Below are 21704 nucleotides of genomic sequence, written 5' to 3'. Positions count from 1 at the left end.
TCACCAGTGACTAGATACAGTTCCCAGTGCTCTACAGCAGGAGCTCATTGCTCATCCACGCCAAAGGCAATAGTTTGCCTCTCTTGGGCCAACTTCTATTCCGTTGTCCCAGCTCAGCCTGAGACTGAGCTCAGAGCCTCCCCGTATTTATCCTTCTCAACCCGCTGCAAGGGAAAGCCTGGCTTTGGCTGTCCACGTGCTCCCTAGACTAGAGTCCCCAAGGGCAGGGAAATGTCATTTGATCTCGCATCTCCAACATCTACTCTTGCGCCTGGCACACGATAGGGAGCTGATGGCTAGTCTTAGAGAATTTAGGAGACCCCAAACTTGATAGAGGCATACACGTCCACTGCATGTGAGTCAGGAGTCCCGGAAGCTAAATCCTGGCTCTGCCAAGGTTCATCCAGATAACTCGAAACAAATCTCACTGTGCCTCCTTTTCTTCATCGTTACAATGACAGTCCTGGTTCTGGTCAGTGTTTCCATGGAGATTTTGATGTATATCCCTCCCCTCTCCTGCCCTTTGCTGTCCCTGAGCCAACACAGGATGTGACTCGAGAGTTGCCGCTGCTTAAACCAGCAGTTCTCAATCTGTGTTCCAAGGAACCCCTGGGGGTCCCTAAAATGCTTGGAGGAGTCCATGAGGACAAAACCATTTTCATGATAAAAATCAAGACATTATTTGCCCTTTTCCCTGGCTGATGCTTGTGCTAACGGTGCAAGAGTATTGGTGGGTAAACTTCTGGTGCCTAAGCATGCAGAACCAGGGGCACTCAAAGGGACTAATTCGTCACTCTATTCTTCACAGCTACACATTCATGGTTTTTAAAAAAAGAAAGATGCCAGCTTCACTTCAGATCATCCTTTATGACACAGTAAAGAAATGTCAGTATTACTAGATCTCGGCCCCGAAACCCATCTTCTGAACATGCAGCATGACAAAGTGGGAAGTGCATGCACACAGAACTTTGCTGTAGAGGGGTCCCTGCAAGGAAAAGCACTTTGACAATTGTTTTTCGGAACTGAATCAGCCCCCTTTTGCACAGAATATCATTTCTACTTGAAAGACCCACTGACAGACGAATAACGGTTACTCAGACTTGGATATTTGGCAGACATTTTCTTTTAAAAAGAACAAAGTTAGCTTGTCATTTTGGGGAAAAATAACTGACAGAATTTGTTGCCAATGATAAAACTCAAGCTTTCAAGTGAAAATTGGAAATTTGGAAAACTTGGATCTGCTACTGTGAACCAGCTCATTAGCTCCCCAATCCTAAGAGGCTTTGAGGAGAATGGCGGTGATAGTGACAAATGTGCTTTTGCTGTTGCATAACCTGCATCATGTCAGCCTTCATCACATCAGCATAACTCCGGGATCCAGGACTTTCCAAAGGACTAATGCCTGACAGCACAGAACGAGGAGAAAAGATTTACTCCAAAGGGCAACACAGGCCACGGGACTCTCACGTAACGGAGTGCAAAAAGGTTATTGGTGTGGTTTCACTCTCAATATTGGAACTGATCTTTGAGAAAGGACCACTTGGGGAGCTTTGCTGAGGTTTAAAAGGATCTCCACAATTACCTGAAAAGAGCGTTAAAGTACTTTCTCCTAGATTTTCTTCGTGTAGTTCAACCAGAGCCCACAGCTCACAACAGATGGGGTGCAGAAGAGAATATCTAGGTATCTTAGCAATTCAGATGTTAAAATGATTTTGCAAAAATCGAAAGAGTGACAGTTCGCTCTTGCAAGTTTTTAATCTGGACGATGCGCTTATTTTTCACAACGTTTCTGACATGTAATAGGTTTATTGTTATTTTTAGATGAATTAATAGCTACTGTTTAAAAGTTTCTCAGTTGCAAATTCTAAGATAGTAAATACCAATAAATGAACAAAAGCTCTTGGGGTTGTCAACAGTTTCTAAGAATAAAAAGGCTACCTAAGACCAGAATGTTTGAGAAGGTCTCACGTACACCCAGAGGGATCAGATGTGCTTGAGAAGCCAGTGAGGCTGAAGTTTCTGCGCAGGAACCAGCCCTGCCCAACCCTCTCTGGTTTGGAGCCAGCCTCAGCCTGGGGGCAGAGGAGGGGGACCCTGAAACCGTGCTGGTCCCAGGTGCCCGTGGGAGGGACTCAGGCCATCCAGCCTCCAGGGCCACCTCCCCGGGGAAGACTCAACAAGCATCCACACCTCAGCGTGACCCCAAAAAAGGCGTCAAAGGAAAGGCCACACTTCCCTAACTGGGGACCACCTCATGCCAGAGGATTTGTGGGGTTGGAAAGGTGAGGGGAGAGGGGTGTTGTCCTCATGGGACTCGCCACCAGGAAAGAAGTGTGCCTTGACAAGAAGCTGCCGAGACCATTGCAGAGGTACAGAGGGAAATCTGCCTAAGCGGCCCCTGAGAACACCACACAATAAAAAATACCCTTTAGCCAGCCACGTCGGAGGGACGTTCATTCTAGTCTCTTCGTGGGAAATGCTCTTACGGAATCAATGTCATATGAACGGGCGAACCAAAAGCAGCTGATGAAGCGAGCAAAAGCATTACAGAAGCGGGTCAATAGTTAATAAGCAAACATTACCTTTGCATGTTTTATTATCTGTCACCTTTTAATTTTTTTCTTATTCTAGATAAGTGCTCCCTTTTGTAATGAAATTTTTATGTGCAATTTTATATTCTCTTTGGAAGGAGGCTCTTCCAGTGACAGAAGCGTCAAGTCTTATAATGTTTCTACTCCTGTTAAATCTACCTTCCCTATCTTCCCACTAGACAAAAATATTTCTCAAGTTTTATTTTCCGTCACCTTTATTAGAAAACCAATTTCTTACATATACATATATATAATATCATATTACATGTGTATTTTTAAATTTTCTGAGCCCTTGAATATTCTGATAGGACCTTTGAGGGAGGAAGTCCCCCAGTCGAGATGTCCTAACCGAACTGATTTCTCTGGCCCTTTTAGTTCTGATGACAGGATTTGGGGCAGCCAGACAGAGCAGCAAACACATTCACGGCCAAAAATGCAGGATGAGTTATCAGGCGGGTAGCATTCCCTGATAAAAGTTAAAGAAATAGAAACTCTCAGACTTTGGCTCCTTTTTACTTGGCCTTATTTATGGGGCAAGGAGGGAACTTGAAGGGTGTGGGTGTTCTCGCCTCTAAGGCCGGGGTGAGAGGCTTGGGAGTCCGTGGAACGGAAGAGTTTAAAGGGAGGGGCCGTGAAATGAGGGCCCATCCTCACTCGTTTCTGACACAAATAGTTTTTTAGTGTACTTGAAGGGCTGCGTTTCAAGAAGTCAGAATGTCGGGAGCGTGTCTTAGTGAGAACGAAAGTCCGAGAATGTATAAAGGCAGAGAGCTCGTGCAGAGTCTAATGACCACCATGGACCCTCTTCCCAGAAAATACATGGAGACACATGCACACATTTTCGTAGAGGATTTCGGAGGTTCTCAGACCCTCCCAAGCCCATCCACGACCCTCTGGCTAAGAACCCCTGACCCAGACAGAAGCCGTGTAACCCCATCCACCTCACCCTAAATGGACTGGTTTGGGCTTGGCAGCCACCACCCACCTGCTGTTCATTGTTCACCTCCCTTTGTACACACGCAAGTCCTCGGCCCTTCACCCCTTCCCATTGTGTATTCAGTGGAGAAGACACGTCTGTCAATCACGGTGGCCCCACTCATAACCTCTCCCTAGGGACCCTACCCGCCAAAGTCAGCCTGACTGGGCGCAGTATGGGCACCTGACCAAAGCTGGCCCATCGAATCCTGTCTTGGAGCATCTGGAATTGAGACACTGAGAAACCGAGCCAATCCGAGGACGGGATCTCTCGAATCCACAGAATGTTACAGAAAAGTTTGAAAATAGCAATGAAGAGACTTTCAGAGCAAGAGCCAGGAAAAGGGAGTCAATAGGAAGGGAGCTACAGAAATGGAGCAAGGCCTTCTGATCTGCCGCCTCCTCTGAGGTCTCGCTGCCCTTCCTGCCGCTGAAGATGTGAGTCCTCAGAATCCTTCAACCGACTCCTCTCAGCTTCTTCACACAGAGGGAATCGCTGATCCTTGCAAGCAAAACCCTGGACTTGGTTCTGCAACCACAGTGCCAGACCCTTTGCCTATGTCCGTCCTCATAAGTGCACAAATGAGAACCTTTCTATCCCCATTCACAAGCGAGCGTCTGAGGCTCAGGAACCTCAGTCACCCCCTGCAGTTAGAGTAACATTTCACCTTCTGTCTCCTCCTTACCTATATAGTCTGCTCCTTAGCTACTTGTCCACTTGCATCCCCTGCCAGCCTTTGGCTCATGCTCCTCCTCTGTCACACTGAATTTTCAGCTGGGTCTCAAATTCACCAAATTCAGTCCTACCTCAGGCCCTTTGCACTCGCTCTTCCCTCTGCTGGGAACACAGATACCTCCCTGAAGCAAAGATGGTTCCTTCTTTGGACTTGTGCAGAGAAGCCTTTTTCTGATCATTTCAGGGAACCTGGCATCTTTCTCCCTGGTCACTATCAAGTAGCTTATACTTTTATAGCACTGAGCACAACCCGAAAGAATCTCATTTACTCATTTTGTCTACAGTCTGTCCCCCTGCAGTGGAATACGCATTCCCACAGACAGACCCGTCCATCTATTTACTTCCTCACTGTTCCCAGTGCCGGGAATTCTGGTCAGCACACACCAGGAGCTAAATAAATACTCGCTGAGAAAATAAACTTACCCAAGTCAAACAGCTAGTAAATGATTTGGGCAAAAAGTCAAAGTTGATCTGACTCCAGGGGCCTTCTCTTCTGAAGCTATTAGTTGCTTCTCCTTGTTGAGTCTTGATACACATTTTAGCCAGGACGTTATGAACGAGTGGTTCATAATTAGAAATCTGTAAATCTCGGTTTTGTGAGAGGGAAATAAACAATGCGAAGGAGGTTGAACATCTGTTTCTGATTTTTTCATAGAAAAAAGAATTTATGTCACAAAGTCTGGAAACATACTTCATTTTACCCAACTGTTTCTTCTTAAAAATTGTTGAGGAATTGATGGAGTTTTCTTCTGCTAAAATCCTCTTTTAAAAGCACCGGGGAGCTTGTTATTTAAATGTAGCCCGAAGGAGATCTTTTTGCACACAAATAATCTTGCCTTAATTTGCATTTTGTAAGTTGAGTTTTCTGCATTAAAGATCTTTTTTTTTTTTTTAATGAGTTCTAATATGTAATTTTTGTAGCTGGTTGGGCTTGTTATATAGGCTTTTTGCTTTTGGTTTCAAGATTCACTTCCAAAATGACCGCATGGGTGTCTAGTGCTCTAGATACAAACACATCCTTTGAGACTCAATTAAGCAGGAAAAAAAATGGCACTTCAAGATGAAAGAGGTGAAATCCAGTGACACATGCTTAGAATACGGCCCCCACTGGGTTCTCTGTCCATGGACAGGTTTGTGATGCTCTGGCACTTTTCTGCACCTCTTGTTCAAATGTCCTGATCACCTCAGCGTTCTTCTGGACACCAGGGCTTGCCGTTCTTTGGGAATGCCACGGGAAGTGCCACTTCTTTTAGTGAGGTCACACCAACATCCAAAATGGACGAAGCTTCTTCTATATACTTACATACCTACTTATGGGTTGTTTTTTGTTTTTTGTTTTTGTTTTTTTGGTTGGGGGTAGGTTGTGGGGATAGTTTTTTGTTTTGGGGGGGTATTAGGTTTGCAAAGATACGTTGACTATCACAGTCAGTCAAGGTCTGGTCACCAGTCATGCTCTGCTCCACATGTACAGGAGGGAAAGAGGCCTTCTTTAAATAATGCCACTTAGCTGCCTGTCACAGGCAGACTAAACATCCTGTGGCTTCATCTGCATTGATGTCTAAGTGTTCTAGCTATTTCTGGTCCCTTCCAGTTCTTTCCAGAGCCCTGACCTCCTCCCTAGTCAGGACAGACTCTTCTGGGCCACCAGCTAAGGCTCAAGGTCCTCACCAAGAGTTTGGATGGTGCAAGCTTTTATCAGTCAAGAATCAATCAACTGGGAGTTCCCATTGTGGCTCAGTGGAAATGAACCCGACTAGTATCCATGAGGATGCAGGTTCGATCCCTGGCCTCACTCCGTGGGTTAAAGGACTTGGGAAATCACGGACATCCACTCCGATCACACAGCTTACATTTGTTCAGTGTTCGCCGCTGACCAGGCATTCCCCCCCCCCCCCCGCCTCCCCCGGTCTCATTCGTGTCCTCTCATTTAACACTTGCAACAACCCCTACAAGCTCAGCTGCTTTTAGTATCATTTTATGTTGAAGCTGATGCATCTGGGCTTTGACCCCAAGCATTGTAGCTCTGGCGCCCCTGCTGCAGCCCAGCACGGCTCCCTAGGGACGTGTAGCCACTTCCAGAGCCTTCTGAGAGTGCAAACAGCCCCTGCCCCAGGTGGCTCCCCCGCCCGGCAATGTCCAGCCAATGGCCTCTGCGCTCATCACCTCTCTCCCTCCTCCTGGGACTGACCACACACTGGGAGGGGCGGCTGACCCTCTGGCAGGCAGAGGGGCCATGGCTGTGGAGGATTTGCTCCTGTCCAGTTTTCGGCAGAGCCAATGATGCCCGTTTCCTGTCTGGAAGGGGCCTTTGGCACTAGTCCCTAAGTCCCAGGTAACGTGTCTGCAGATTACAAATCCATCCAGGCAAAACGGGTTATTTGATTGATAAGCCTTCAGTGCTTCTCACTGTACCAGGCCTTCCACAGGTGCTCAGGAGCACACGTTTAAAGAGATCCCCTCTCTCTTCATCCAGAGACTCGGTATGAGGGAAGACTCATTGCCTTGCCAGCCACTCTTGCATCCTCCAGCTGGTATAGCCTATTAGGAAGAGGAGCCTTTGCAGTCACTGGCCTGGGTGCGAGTCCCAGCCCTGGGCCTCAGCCTTGTGGCTGTCAGCAAGGTCCTCTCTGGGCCTAAGTTTCCTTCTGGGTGAAACCAGGCAAAACCCTGCCTTGCGGTGTTCTCGCTGGGCTTAGTGAGATCACTACCAAAGGGCTTGGGCCCAAAGCAAGTGTTTCTATTGAGACTGTTCCTTTCCTTCCTCTTCTTACTGACCTCACCCCTTACAATGAAAGAAGCATTTAAAAAATGGTCTTATGGTGTTTAAATGGTTCTTTCCAAGGCAACTTAGGGAGGCAGAAAAGAAGCACTTCAAGATTCTGACAGTGCCTCTGGTCCTGGTGCCCACTTGCTGTGCAGTTTTGGGCAAGTCCCCTAACCTCTCTGGGCCTTAGTTTCCTCACCTGTAAAAATGAGGGGATCTGGGCTAGGAGGCCTTTCAATCACTCATCATAATGAGACAGCCTTCCTCCTCGAAACACTTGGCAATGAGTATGCTTTGCCTGTGTGAGGCCAGAGCTCCTTTTCCCTGCCCAAACATGTGACAGTCTAAATCACCCCGGGGGTGCTGGGGAAACGGCCTGGGCTGCCTTTGCCTAGATGAGGAGGTCTGGGTACACTCGTGTGGGACGTTGTCTGCTGTGACGGGGTCAGAGGAGCCGAGACCGTGGGGCCATTCAGCCTCCCGCTTACCCGTGTCCTGACTCGCAGCTCTAACGACTTGGTCTCTAACATGTGGGCGAGGGCGAGGAAAGTCTGCACTGAGCATTTGCCGTTGCTTAGTGTATTTCAGTCGCTAAGTTGCGCCGAAGCATTTTAAGATTACAAAAGCAATGAAAGCACATAGGAATTAGGAAAAAGCCAGTGATTCAGCATTTTATCTTTGTAATTACAATTACTATCCAATTACTATGAATAATAATTTTGGTCTTTTTTTCATTTGTGTGTTTATCCAATGGCTACGTAAGTGTACACCTTGTTTGGGAGAGAATTTTATTTGTTGTTTTTACTTACGCGGTCATAAAACTTGACAGGTTTGCTTCGTGACTTTTGCAAGCATCCCAATAACGGTGCATATGTCTTTTGCCATCCCATTTGTCTGTTGATTTGCTTTCGAACATTCTAAGGCAATTTTTTCTTTCATCATTTATAAGTGTAGGGCTATGCTGCATATTTGTACCTATATACGCATATATGTTGTATGTGTTTCTAAGGGAATCCATTCTCAAGAATCAATTTTCAAGAATGAAATTACACTGTCAAGAGCTTTCCCCATTCCCATAGCTTTTGGTACGTGGTATCAAATTGCTTTCCAAAAGGGCTGCACTAACTGACAGTGCCATCAGCCATTACCCGTTTTGCTGCATGGTAACCAGAATTGGTTATTATCCACATTTTTTGGAGATTTAATAGGCAAAGCAGCACCTCATTGTTTGCATTTGCGTGTTCTTGATTAACCGGGGAAGCTACTCATTTTTCATGGGACCAGGAAATTTCTGAGACCCCTTCAACGCCACCCACTACCATTTTAAGGCTGGGGGCTTCTAATAAAGCCGAGGGACAGCGTTAAGTGCGAAGAATCAGACGGGGGACTCTACAGAGATGTAAATCCCCACGTTGAGGGTTTCTCAGATGGAGGCAGAGAGGAAAAGCTTGTAAGAGTTATCCAGGGAACACCTACGGGCGGATTCTGGCTAAACTTACAGGCTTAGATGTCCCCTCCTCTGTGGGTTCTTGGCAGTTCCATTTATGTGCCATGGAAACAATGCCTTTGCTTTCTCTTCCATGATTAAACAGAGCAAATGAGAACTCACTCATGAAACAAAAGATAGAATAATATTGGTATTATTCACAGGGGAACCCTGTTTTGAGGTTGGTTTTAGGAATTGAGACTAAAGACTTCCTTAAAGACAGATATGATACCACAGGCTTTTTTCTGTATTTACTTGATACGTTCAAGAACTTGAATTTGGAGTTCCCACTGTGGTTCACTAGGTTAAGAATCCAGCTACAGCAGCTCTGGTTGCTGCAGGGGTGCGGGTTCGAATCCCCGGCCCGGCTCAGTGGGTTAAGGCTCTGGCACCATAAGTCACAGCTATAGCTCAGATTCCATCCCCTGCCCAGGAGCTTCCATGGGCAGCCGTAAAAAACAAACCAAACTTGACATGCTCTCCCCACTAACAGCCAAGTGGTTTAATCCAGAAGTTAGTAGAAACCTTGTAACCTTCAAAACACTAGAGCCTTTACCAGTTGGAACAGTCTGTTTTGCCTTTAATGTACTTACTTTAGTTTTTCCCAGGTCTCTTCACCAAATTTCTCTATCACCAGAGATTGCAGACAGGTGTTGATGAATCCATACTAGAAACACAGAACAAAGGAGACCTGTGGATAATGAAGCGTGCAACCCCCAGGCTCAGACACCTGAGTGCTTGCTTTTAGGAAACGTGCAATTGCATCCTCTTGGGGAAACAAACTATCCCTGTTCCCTGTTTCCGATGACTTTCCTGTGCTCATTCCCAAATTAGGGAAAAGTCACTTCCAGAGAGCAAACACATGAGCAAAAATTGAACTCGGATTAGAACTTGAATGAGGCCGATGCCACCAGGAAGGACAGGGCTCTACACCCCCAGCAGCTCTTTGCTGGGGACAGGATGTGCGTCCTCTCTGGCTCCCCACCTCCATGCCACCTTCGCCCCTTCCTTCATCTTCCCCTGGCTCTCCCTGTCCTCGAGTGTGACCCATTGACAACACCGCACTCTGGCCTGGCATTCAAAGCCCTCTCTCGAACCGTCTTAATTTTTAATTTTATGGCCACCCCCATGGCATATGGAAGTTTCCTGGCCAGGGATTGAACCCGAGATGCAGCTGTGACCCAGGCTGCAGCTGCAGCAACACTGGATCCTTTGACCCACTGCGCTGGCTGGGGATCAAAGCCACATCTTCACAGCGATCAAGCTGCTGCTGTGGAGATGCAGTCGGATTCTTGACCCACTGCACCGGGGTGGGCACTCCGGTAACTGTCTTAATTTACATTCTATTATTGCCTGTTCCTCCAGCCTCAGGCTTACTCAAAGTGCCTCCCACCCTCCCCCAAACAGAGGGCACCTCTCGGATGTCTTGCCCCCTTTTGCTCAGTCACCTGTGGCAAATCTCGTCTCCACGGCCAGCTTGTCTCTGAGATGGTTCCCGCTCCCTGTGCCAGACACCGGCTGGCCTTCCCTGTGTCCTAGGTGCACCACTCAACCACTGTGTGTCCGTATTACCATGGGATTGTCTTGTTAAAGTATCATGTGCACACACACAATGCCTAGCTAGCTAGCTTTCCATCAACACAGCACAGGAAATGCATGTGTGTACATGGATACATACATATAGGCTATTTCCCCCCACCCCTTCGCTAAATTACAAACTCCTTGGGATCAGGAAGTAGATATAATTTATCTATTTCAACTAAAGTGCCAGGACAGTCCCTGGCACATAGGATGTATTTAATAGATACTTATTGAATAAAAGAGAATCGAAGCTTCAAGTCTAAACTCAAGAAAATCATTAAGTACCTTTTAAAGGCATTTAAAATCAATCCAACATTGACAAAGACAGCCACCGTTCACCCTACAAATCTTTGCAAAAAGAGTGCCAGTTCCAATGGAAAAACAACACGCCTAAGCCTCCTACTGTGTGACAATGGGAACCCAGGACAAAGGAACCCAGCCATCTGCCACTTGGTTATAACCACGCGGGGTAATGGAACTGGGTTTGATGACTTAGGGTCAGTCCAGCCCTTGGCAATCAACAGCCCCCCAAGCTGATGGTGTAGCTAATCACTGGGGAGCCAAGTGTATGGTTCAGAGAAGAGCCCCTCACCCTCTGCTGGTTATAAACACACCTTTTTCCTGGGCACTGAAATCAGGGGGACTTCCTCTGGCCCCAGAGAGAGCAAAAAGGGGCTGGTCCCGCATAATTTGTCCAAAGTGTGTCTTAGGTCTTTGTATTGACATCTCATGGACAAGATGCTCTGTGAGGCGCACTCCTTGTACCTTTGAGGGCCCAGGTGCAACGGGTGAGAATGACCACCAGCAGCCATGGTTTCTAACACTTGGGAACTAGCCCTGGCTACTAGTCAGATCATCAAGCTGGTGGCACCCAAAGCTTTGGGGAGATACTCGAGGAGTAGCTACGGCACCCAGAGAAACATCAGCATTCAAAAGAAGCAATGTTTCTACTTAATGTCCAAAAAGAGGAAGGTTTAGCTAAGTCTCCTGTAAAGACGACGCCACAGCCCACATCCAGTTCTGCTTTCTGGGCCCCCCATCTGTTGGGAGGGATGGAGTTCGGGATGGGGGGGTGGCTAAGAAAAATGGCTTGGGCTCTAGAGCCAGAGGGGTTTCTATCTCTATGCTTTGCAGCTGTGTGGCTTTGGGTAAGTTACCTAACCTCTCTGAACTCAGTCTACTCACAAGATAAACGAAAGAGTAACACTCACTCTTGGAGGACCGTTGTTGGGGTTCATGGTTCTGGAGTCAGACTGAGGGTTGACGGCCGACCCCACATCTTACCAGCTGTTTGACCCCAGCCCTTCACCAAAGCTCACTGGTCTTACTAATTGTCTCATCTGGGGAATGGTGATGAGAATGGACCTCTCCTCGCAGGGTTGTCGCAAGGATTAAACGGGCTAATAGGTAAGAGACGCTTGGCGCTGAGCAAGTGCTCGGGAGAGGACAGCCGTTCTCAGATAATAATTGTCATGATGAATAGCTGCCGGGCATGGGAGCCGGGGGAGTCAGGACAGAGGACACTGAAAGCCGCTTACCATATTGCCACGGAGGTATCTTCAGTCCGGTCTGCTCCCAGCAGTTCAGGAGAAGCCCAGGTATCTGCCGAAGCCTGTCCTGTAGAGATGGGGCGGCCCCTGGGGAAATCAGAGCTGATCTTCATTCACCAAGGGAGTAAAAAGGAAGGCTGCCCCTCCCACCCTGGCCGAGGGCTAGGGACCTGCTACCAGGCGCATCCCCAAGGCTGACCCTGAAGGTCTCCCGGAGGGGCCACCCGCACGGAGCCTGCAGGCCTGGAGCCAGAAGACCTCTGAGCATCTGGGAGGCGGCCCTCGCTACCTTCGGTGGGAGGAGGCTTGGAGGGCGAGCACAGCCTCATCACGCCATTCCTTGGGGCTCGTGGGCCCTTCCTCCTCCTGCCTCGCACGGCAGATGCGGAAACTCCCTGGGCTCCTCCCCCGCGCGGCTCATCCTCACTAAGGTGGGCACAGGCTCTGGAGAAGCCGCCAGCCCTGGATCGGCTCAGGTGCGAGGCCAGGACACCTGAGCCACGGAGGCTTCGGCCAAGTCGTTCCTCCTTTCACGGGAGAGACTGTTGGCCACCGACCTGCGTGAGGGCACCGAGACAAGCCCCGAGGGTGTGGGCTGGGCTCCCCGCAGACCCGTCATGGCCCTGGAGCACTCCCAGAACCTGAACTTGACCTCGAGGACACCCCTGGGATCCTGCTGGAGGATGGCCTCGTAGATGAGAGATCTTTTTAATTCTTCAATTAACCCTATTGGAGGCGGTCCAGGAAAGGCCTGTCTGGACCTGAGCCTGACTACAGAACGTTATAAAGCGAAATTCCCTGGTGCCTTGAAGCCTTATCCTCCCCCTCCCCCATCTCGGCTCCATTTCAGGCTCTGGAAGCCTCTTTGCTAGAGGCCCACCTCCCGAGGGCTGGGATCAGAGGCCAGCCACTAGCCACGTCTAGTGAATGTTGCCTGCAGTTGTGCCAACAGACATACCAGCTCTAATGTAAAACCACTGTCTCCAAATCAAGGGGTTAGGTAAGCCCTCCGGGCTGCAGTGCTCTGCGGAGGTACTGGGCCACCACAGGGGTGTGACTCATGGGCAAGGCAGCATCTCACGGAGGCAGAGGCGGTCCCCTGCCGCGAATTCCCCAACAGCTGACAGCCCTTCCGAAACTACAAAGCGCCTTTGTCTTTGCATCCCCAGCCTCCAGCACTTAGAGTAAATCTCCAGACACGGTGAACTGGGCACTACTTTGCTGCCCCCATCAGATCCCTCTCCTGTCCTGCCTCCCCCACCCCCACCCCAGCATCTCCCTGGAGAAAGCCCTCCTTGCTCCCCGTCTGTTAGCTCCCGTCTTATTTGCGCTGCCCTTTCCATGGACAGACCTAATACTCAAGAGGCTGGGGCTTGTTGAAACTCCCTGTGACACAGAGACTGTGCTTCTTCTTGAGAGCCGGCCTCTCTCTCTGCTGTTTCTGTGTGGAAGGAACATGTGTTCAGGAGGAGGAGAAAAAAAAAAAAACAACGCTCTGGAATAGGTGATTTCCATAATTATGCTTCCCAAGCCTTGTGCCACCATTCAGCTGACAGCCTCCTTTCTCCCCTGCCAAGCGGGCTTGCTCTGGCTCGCTCTTACGGCACCCCCCACCCCCCAAACCGGCCCCCACCCCTGCTTTTGCAAACGCACCCGCACGCTCACACTTCACAAGTAAATGGTTAAAAAAAAAAAAAATCTCCATTTTCTTTCTCATGCAGCAGATGGCAGGTCTCAGGAACTTGGTGGAAATGAGGCTTTCTGATTCTCTAATAATTTCAGCATCTCGCACAAAAAGCACAAGCTCATTTTGATTCTGATGTTAAGTACCATATGGCATCTCATTCGCGAGCTGTGGCAGCTTCGTCCTCGGGGTAACAAGGAAGGGGGGATCTTTCCTAGAACAAGGGCTTGAGCTGGTAGGGACCAATTGGATTCCTCGGTGAATGCCATTTGATAATAATATTGTATATGGCAATGGAGCAATTATCTCTCTTTCATGGTATGTGTTAATTTTCGCTGCCAGTTTTCCTAATTACCACTGCCACCCAAAGGACGACTTTCTGTAAATACTCTGTAAACATTTGAAAAGACATAGGCCGCGTGAGCACCAAGACAAACGTCCTTGGATTTTGAAACTGTCTGGAAAATTGGCTGACGTTTTATATGTTTTTCCACTGCGCAGACAGCCTGCTGAGAACGTGCAGTATGTGGAAACTCCCTCCCTCTCTTCTGTGCCATGAGGGGCCTCCTTCCTGAGGTTTGGGTTCTGAGGGCCATTTCTCACGGCTACCTCCTCTTTTTTGGGGAGGGGGGCTTGCGGCGTGAAGCCGCTTGATGCGGGATATGAGTTCCCCCAAACCAGGGTTTGAACCTGGGCTGCAGCAGTTTCAGTGCCGAATCCTAACCATTAGACCACCAGGAAACTCCCTCTCTGCTACCTCTTTTGATCTTCAATGTGCAGTTCCATGACCTTCGACAAAGGTCTGCAGCTCTGTAACCCCATGGAAAAGACAGAAGGTTCCTCTGAGCCCCTTCTCTGCCCGCCCTACCGCCCCCAACCAATGCTATTCCCTTGACGTGCGCTAGAGATTAGTTTTGCTCGCTCTTGAACTTCATATGAGTTGAATCGGAGAGGATGTTTCTCTTCCGTGTCTGGCTTCAGAGCGTTTGACTCCTGTTTGGTGCATGAAGAGTTCGGGGCTCACCGCCCACGTTAGACGTGGGCCTGTAACGACGCAGCCTCATTCGAGGCGCCGTCAAGGATACGTCCTGAGATCCCACAAGGCGGCCTTTCGTCTCTTGTGGTCTGTGTCCGATGTGCAGTGAGAAACCCCAGCCTTTCCCTCATGTGACGAGGCGGGCAGGGGTCTCAGAGGAAGGTTCCTGGGGTCCGTCTCTACAGATTGAGGAAAGAAATGGGGGTGTGTGTGCCAGGATCCAGCATCTGGAAAGAAAACTTTCTCTGATAAAACCCAACTGCTACTAGTTTTATTTGCTTGCTTTTGAACTCCTGGGACCATAGTGGCCCTACTCTGGGTGGGAGCCCCGGGCTACCTCGGTTCCCTACCAGGGCCACCAAGAGGGATGTGGCCAAACCCCTAGCCTCCCAGAGACCCTTCTGATAAAAAATGTCCCCCACCAGGGGCCTGCCCAGTACCTGAAATTCTCATCACCTTGGCTCCAGCTTTGAAAACTCTGCCAAAATGAAAACAGCATGTATTTCCCGGGCTAAGGGAATCAGCTAGTATGCAGTGGGCTTTCAAAGGGGCAAAGAGCCACAGAAGAGAGAAACTGACGGGCGTGCATCCGAGAGATGTGTCAATACCGTCCCAGGGGCCAAGCGCCCTTCGGAGAGGCAAGCTCGCAGGAGATGGAGGCGGAGGCCCTGAGCGCCAGAGGCGATGAGGGTTCAGCTTTACTCGGTAAAGGGGTGGTGCCATGACGGCTGGCCCTTCACCCTTGCTGGGAAAATACCTCACTGAAAGGCAGCGTAGATCAAAATGGCTTGGCTCGAGGCAGAGCTGTGTGCATCTAGGTCTCATTCAGGCCTGTTTTCATGATTTGGACTTTAGTCCAGTGAAACAACATGATCACGCACTAGTAAGAATCCTCAGGAAAAAATGTCCAGAAAACAAATCCGTTGATCTTCCAAATGATCAGTCAGGGCTGGTTGAACTGTCATGCTAGCTGTGACAATAACAGCTCACTGCCACCAAGCCTGGCACCAGGCACTGTCGGACGGACCACATGGAAGGACGGCTCTTGTGGGTCAGAGATGGCTGGAGAGCGGTAATTTCATTTGGCTCCACTGAACATGAAGGCATCCTCACCGCAATCCTCAAACGTAGGATTGGGAAGATGACACCACTGAGGCACCCCGAAGTTCAGGCTCCCCAAATAGTCACTAGTAAGCTGCTATTGAAACTCAGCCTCCAAGGAAAAATGAAAACAATGAGCAATAACCCCGCTCTCTTTTCTGGAAGAAGCTTAGGCCCATCTTGGAGTCAGGTGATGTTCGTTTTAATTTCTTTTTCCAGCAAAGTCAAGACGCTGCCTCATTCAGGCCCGCTTTCTCTCACGCATCACGCTGGTACATGACGTTTTACTTAGTATGTGGAATTGGGGCAACGTTGTGGGGGGAAAACAACTGGAAAATGGGCTCTGAATGTGTGGAACGCTGGGTCTTTTGAGTTCAAACCAGAGCCTTCACCCTTCGTTGCGAGGAAACCAGCAAGAAGAGAGACTTTTCCTCAGTTACTGAACCCAGCTCACCGCTGCTCCCCAAGACCCCTTGCTCGCTGGCAATGTTAGGAGCGCGGCTCAGAGAGAGGACTCATCTCCTCCCCCTTTTCCTTTGAATTTCAAGCCTTCTCTGAGCCAGAAAGGGAAGCAGTGTAATTGTTGAGTTTGAAGCGCCACCGTGTGGCCAAAGGACCACATGACATAGGCTTCGGAGACAGTAAGAAATTCCTCCCTCAGAGGAAGGCCTCTTCGTGGAGCTTTGAAGGCCCGTAAATCCTGATCAGGGGGAGGGACGCAGCTCAGAGGACCTTCGCCGCCTGACCTCTAAGTGCTGGGTACTCCCACCGGGAGGGACCTCCACCTCCCTGCCCCCTAGGCCTCCACGCAGCGCCTTGGGAACTGCCTCTCCCCGTGGCTTCCAACCCCATCACTGCAGTGGCAGCTCAGCTTTAGGCCCCTGGACCCGCCCTCTCTCCTGCCCTCTACACACAGATGGCTAATCTCCCACTGGGCTCTAATAGAAAGATCTAAGTTAATTTATACAAATAGAACTTTTGATTTCACGTCCCACCCCAACCCTCCTGCTGGCCAACCCAGCTTACTCAGCTTAATCATCCATGGTGGTACCTCCGGTTTCCTTGGGCCAAAACCCCCAAGCTGCGTGTCCACTTCAGGGCAAGCCTAAGTACCTGTAAGCCCCACTCCAGAGCTGCGGAAACCCAAGCATCTTGAATCACCCCTTCCCCGCCCAGGCTCCGGCCACCGCCATCATTTGTCTGGGCCACTGAGCAGCAACCCTAGGGTTTCCCAAGCGTTCCTTCCGACCCCTACAGGTCAACCACCGCCCACCCGACAGCCAGAATCATCTTTCAGAGACTGAATCGGATGAGGTCAGGCTCACACTCAGAACCCCCCAGGGACCCCCCAGCATGTTCCCTTCTGCATCCCCAGGGTCACCCGATGGCCTTCAAGTTGGCTCCTTCCTTTCCTGGCCCTTTCCCTTGTCTCACGTAACCTCTCACTCACAGGTCCCTCTGTTCCAGGACCACCTCCTCTGAGAAGCTTTCCTGACCAAAGCCCCACCCCCGCCGCTCCTCTAGCCCTTTCTCTATTTTGTTTGATAGCATCCGTCATTCCCTGGCACTTTATCACACTTAAACACACACACATAACATGTAATTGTTTATTACCTGTACACGCGTCCTCCCACATTTATAGGGTCTGAAGGTAAGGCTCTTATCTTGCTGTTCTGCTCTCAGGGCCTGGAAGCATTCCGGGCAAGCCCAGGTGCTCATAACACCTTAGGAATAAGTGAATGACGTCTTTGAATTCCCTCAGACGTGCCGTGCTCCCTCCAGCCTGAGTTTGCCCTTGACATTTGCTCCGCCTGAATCTCCCTCTGCGGCCCCGTCCCTTTACATTGTGATGCCTCATTTTCTCCTGGAGATCTCAGCTCACGGTCACTTCATCCATGGATGCCACCTGACAGTCAGGCATTCAGTCAACAAACAGTGGTTGGTACGGGCACCGTTCTGGGTGCTGGAGCATGGACAGGAGGGACCACATGACTGCTCTGGTGGGGCTCATGGTCCAACGGGGATGTGCATGTGCCCTTGTGTTACAGCAAACCCAGTGCAGCCAGCTTAAGCCCAGAGGAGATGAAGAGCAGCCATGCTTGAGACAGGGTGGTCAGCAAAGTCTTCGAGGAGGTGACATTTGAGAATTTGAGTGGGACAAATGAAGCCATGCGGGGTCCAGAAAGTCCTCGCCAAGCCACCCTGCCAGGACCAGCTCAGACCCCCTTGTACAAGTTCCCGTGACCCTGAGGGACTCCCTCATAGCTCTTAGCACGATTTGCATGAATGGTGGAATCCCTTGACTCCTGCCTGTCTCCGCCAGCGCTTTGAAAGCTCCGTGAGAGGCTCTGTTTATGTTCTTTCCCCAGACGCAGGGCTGGGACGTAGGGCATGCTCGACATTCTTTGTCAAATGACAAATAAATGGATAAACAAACACGGGCAATTCCCCCAAGAGAACGTCCGCAGGCTTGGGCATCCTCCAAGGTCCTCGAGGTCAAGCAGAGCGGCCCTGTGAACTGGTGTGCCCCTCGCTGCCACCACGGCCTCCTGTGCCTGTCCGTGATAGCTTATTCCGAGATAGTTCCTTGCGCTGTATGGGAAATCCTTGTTACTTACCTATATTCTAAGTACGTGGTTTGTGTCTCTCTCTCTCATACTCCTAATTTATCCCTTGCTGCCCCCTTTCCCCGTCAGTGACGATAATTTGGTTTTCTATGTCTAGGTTTCCGTTTTGTATACAGACTCATTTGTATTATTTTTTTAGATTCCACATGTAAGTGATCTCATAATTTTTGTTTCTCTGTCTGACTTCACTAAGCATTGTATTCTCTAGGTCTATCCATGTTGTGCAAATGGCAACATTTCATTTTTTTTTCTTTTTTTGTGGCTGAGTAATATCCCATCGTGTATATCCACGCCACATCTTCTTAAGCCTGTCATCTGTGGATGGCACTTGGGTTGCTTCCATGTCTTGGCTGTTGTCAGCAGCACTGCTATGACCACGGGGGCATGGCCGGCTTTTCAAAGTGGAGCTTTGGAGTCCTCCCATCAGATCAACGTAACGGTTCTCTTTTGACTTGCCCCAGTCTATCCCGTCTGGCTTTCCATGGCTACTCAGTAGAAATCTTGCCCTTCAGTCTGCTTCCTGAGACTGTCGTGTGACTGTCCTTCCGCATGCTGCTCCCGTCCTGGTATGCCAGCCTTCCAGAGTGCTCACACGCTTGGACCCGAGTTTGTCCTGTCTTCCCCCTTGGGGCTGCCAGTGGCCCAAGGGCACAACGTGGGGCTTAGACTATTTTGCTTGGAGCCTAGTAGGTGCTTAACTGAGACTTGATGGCTTGAATAAAGGAAGACGTCACTCTTGACTGGGAACTGCAGCCCGTTCCCCATCCTTACAGGGCTGAAGTGCTATGTTCTCCCAAGTGGGAATTTTGTACAATTGAAAAGCCTTCCTGGAGTTCCCGTCGCAGCACAGCCTGACTAGGAACCATGAGGTTGTGGGTTTGACCCCTGGCCTTGCTCACTGGGTTAAGGATCTGGCATTGCCATAATCTGTGGTGTAGATCACAGATGGAGCTCGGATCCCGTGTTGCTGTGACTGTGGTGTAGGCCGGCAGCTGCAGCTCCGATTGGACCCCTAGCCTGGGAACGTCCATATGCCACGGGTGCAGCCCTAAAAAAACCGACAAAAAAAAAAAAAAAAAAAAGCCTTCCTGAAATAGGTACCTGTCAGACAAGACAGAAGTTCACTTTAACAAAATGACAGGGTAGCAGCGAAAACCAAAGGAATTTGGAAATGGAAGCTAAGTCAGAGTTTGCCATGGAGAGCAGGTGGTTACAATCAAGCTTAAAAGAAAATCAGGGAGTTCCCGTCGTGGCGCAGTGGTTAACGAATCCGACTAGGAACCATGAGGTTGCGGGTTCGATCCCTGGCCTTGCTCAGTGGGTTAACGATCCGTCGTTGCCCTGAGCTGTGGTGTAGGTTGCAGACGCAGCTCGGATCCCGCGTTGCTGTGGCTCTGGCGTAGGCCGGTGGCTACAGCTCCGATTAGACCCCTAGCCTGGGAACCTCCATATGCCGAGGGAGCAGCCCAAGAAATAGCAACAACAAAAGACAAAAGACAAAAAAAAAAACCGGGCCAGATTACTAAGAACTCAAACACCTTGTGCTGGTATGTGTGGTAGGCTGCGTAGTAGCCCCCAAAGACGTCTGTGTCCTAATCCTTAGGACCTGAGGACATTACCTTATTAGGCAAAAGGGAATTTAAAGACTTGATTAAGTCTGGTGATGGGAAGATGAGTACGGATCATCCAGGTGGGAGGGAAGCAGGAAATCAGAGTAGTTGGAGATATGGGGACAGAGCAAAAGGGCTGGGCTGATGCAAGGAAGGAGTCACATCAGAAAAATGCAAGTAGCCTGTGGAGGCAGAGAAAGGCTAGGATCTGGATTCTCCTCTCATAAACCTCCAGAAGGTACCAGCTCTGCCCACACCTTGATTTATCCCGGTGAGGCTGATTTTGGTGCTTCTGACCCTCCAGACAGTTAGAGAACAAACCTGTGTTTTAGCCCCCAAGTCTGCAGTAATTTGTTAGTTACAGGTAACTAACCCTCCGTATGACAAGGGGACTGTGGTTAGAACCACTCCAGGCTCCACAAGTGGGTACCAGAGACCTCTGGCCTGGCAGCCATGTTCTCAGTTGCCTAGCAACCAGCCAAACGGCTGGATGTATTCAATTCAAACCAAAGGCTCCTATGACTCTTCCCTCATTAAGGAGAAGACATTTGTGGTGGGAGCTAGAAACCCACCCAAAGAACTAGGCAGAGGGACTCCCATCCTCTAGCTGGACACTGTCTAGGAATAGGCAGCCTTTCATATATCAAAATAGAGACAGTCCTGGGAAAGCTGGCACCACTAGCGTAGCTGCCCAATGATGAGCTGCTTAAACATCTAGGCAATTCCAGGGGCAAGAGAATCACGTCAGCTGATTTTACTAAACTGACTTTCATTGCCTCAAATGTTATTGATCTGAAGAACCCAGGAGACACCATCTCAGGATTCTCAAGACAGAGCCCAGGTTCGGGGGTTTATCACCAAATTCAAAGACCTAAAATCATCCCCAAGACAGCCTGATGTCTCTGAATCATGGGATTTTTTCAGGCAGTCAGTGTATAGTCTCATTAAAGGCAAAAAGTATACAAAACATGAAGCAAAAGAGAAAAGCACAGCTTCATGTCCCCTTAAGCAATAAAGGCTAAAACCAAAAACCAAAAGCAAGACTCCAAACATCCTCTCTCTCCTGTTTATTTTTTTTCTTATCTACATAAGCAAAATATATACTGCCTTCACTGCATAATATCAGGGTTGATCTATGGTAAACTCCGGTTGGATAAAAGGCAGAGGGAGGGGCCTCTGTTCTGAGACTCCTGCAGTGAACGCTCATTTGTGGGGCTTCAAAACAAGCAAAGTTTGGAGAAAAGAAAGCTACATGGTGATGTAACTCGCTGTGCATGAGTGCAGTTTATAAAACAAATCTCCCAAACATTTATTCTTCAGACAAGCTTCTGGCTATAGCGGGCTTAATATAAGCAACAAAATGAAAAACTCCCAAACATTGACATGGATACCCAAAAAGGCAAGTATTAAAACATTTCCAATATATTTTCATTCTGAAAATGTGTTGATCTAAAATATCTTGCTCTGCATCCCCCTCCCCCCACCACGTGGTCCTCTTTCAACACTGAAACCTCTAAGTCATCAATTCTCCGAGTATGGACCCCAGCCCAGCAGAATCAGCATCACCTGGGACCTTAAAAAAAAAAAAAAAAAAAAACCACTTTAAACTAGAAAAAAATACAATTTAAGGATGCCACAAAATTATTAGGGTTTTTTCCTCATAAGCGTTACAAATACTTAAATGCGGAGTCATCTTCATACAAATAAAAGGTTCTTTCTGAAAAACTTGAATAATGAGAATATAATCACATGGACAGAAGGGAAGCTTTATTCGGTTCTCAGAGCGACCTTGGCTTAATCTGGATTATTGGTTTTTCCTAGTCTGTCTCCCTCCTTTATTCCCACAAACACTCCCCTCGCCCCCAGGTGACTAATTTTTTTCTTATAAGAAAACACCAGAAGAAATCGGTCGGGCTGGACAAAGTGCAGTGTTATTCTGCACGCGGGGGATTCTCAAACTTGA

General features: G+C 49.1%; 1 protein-coding gene across 1 annotated transcript in view; it reads right to left on the bottom strand.

Annotated features, from left to right (window-relative positions):
- The window catches only part of LOC125113610 (guanylate cyclase soluble subunit beta-2-like), a 58844-nt gene extending 49630 nt beyond the window's left edge, over positions 1 to 9214 (bottom strand). Inside the window, exon 1 of the mRNA XM_047756424.1 lies at positions 9146 to 9214. The gene's annotated coding sequence lies outside the window, so the exon portion shown is untranslated. The remainder of the gene's footprint in view (positions 1 to 9145) is intronic.
- Between the last annotated feature and the right edge of the window lie 12490 nt (positions 9215 to 21704).

The sequence above is a fragment of the Phacochoerus africanus genome, chromosome 13, assembly GCF_016906955.1.
Source record: "Phacochoerus africanus isolate WHEZ1 chromosome 13, ROS_Pafr_v1, whole genome shotgun sequence".
Classification (NCBI taxonomy): domain Eukaryota; kingdom Metazoa; phylum Chordata; class Mammalia; order Artiodactyla; family Suidae; genus Phacochoerus; species Phacochoerus africanus.
This window is presented reverse-complemented; position numbering and strand designations above follow the sequence as displayed.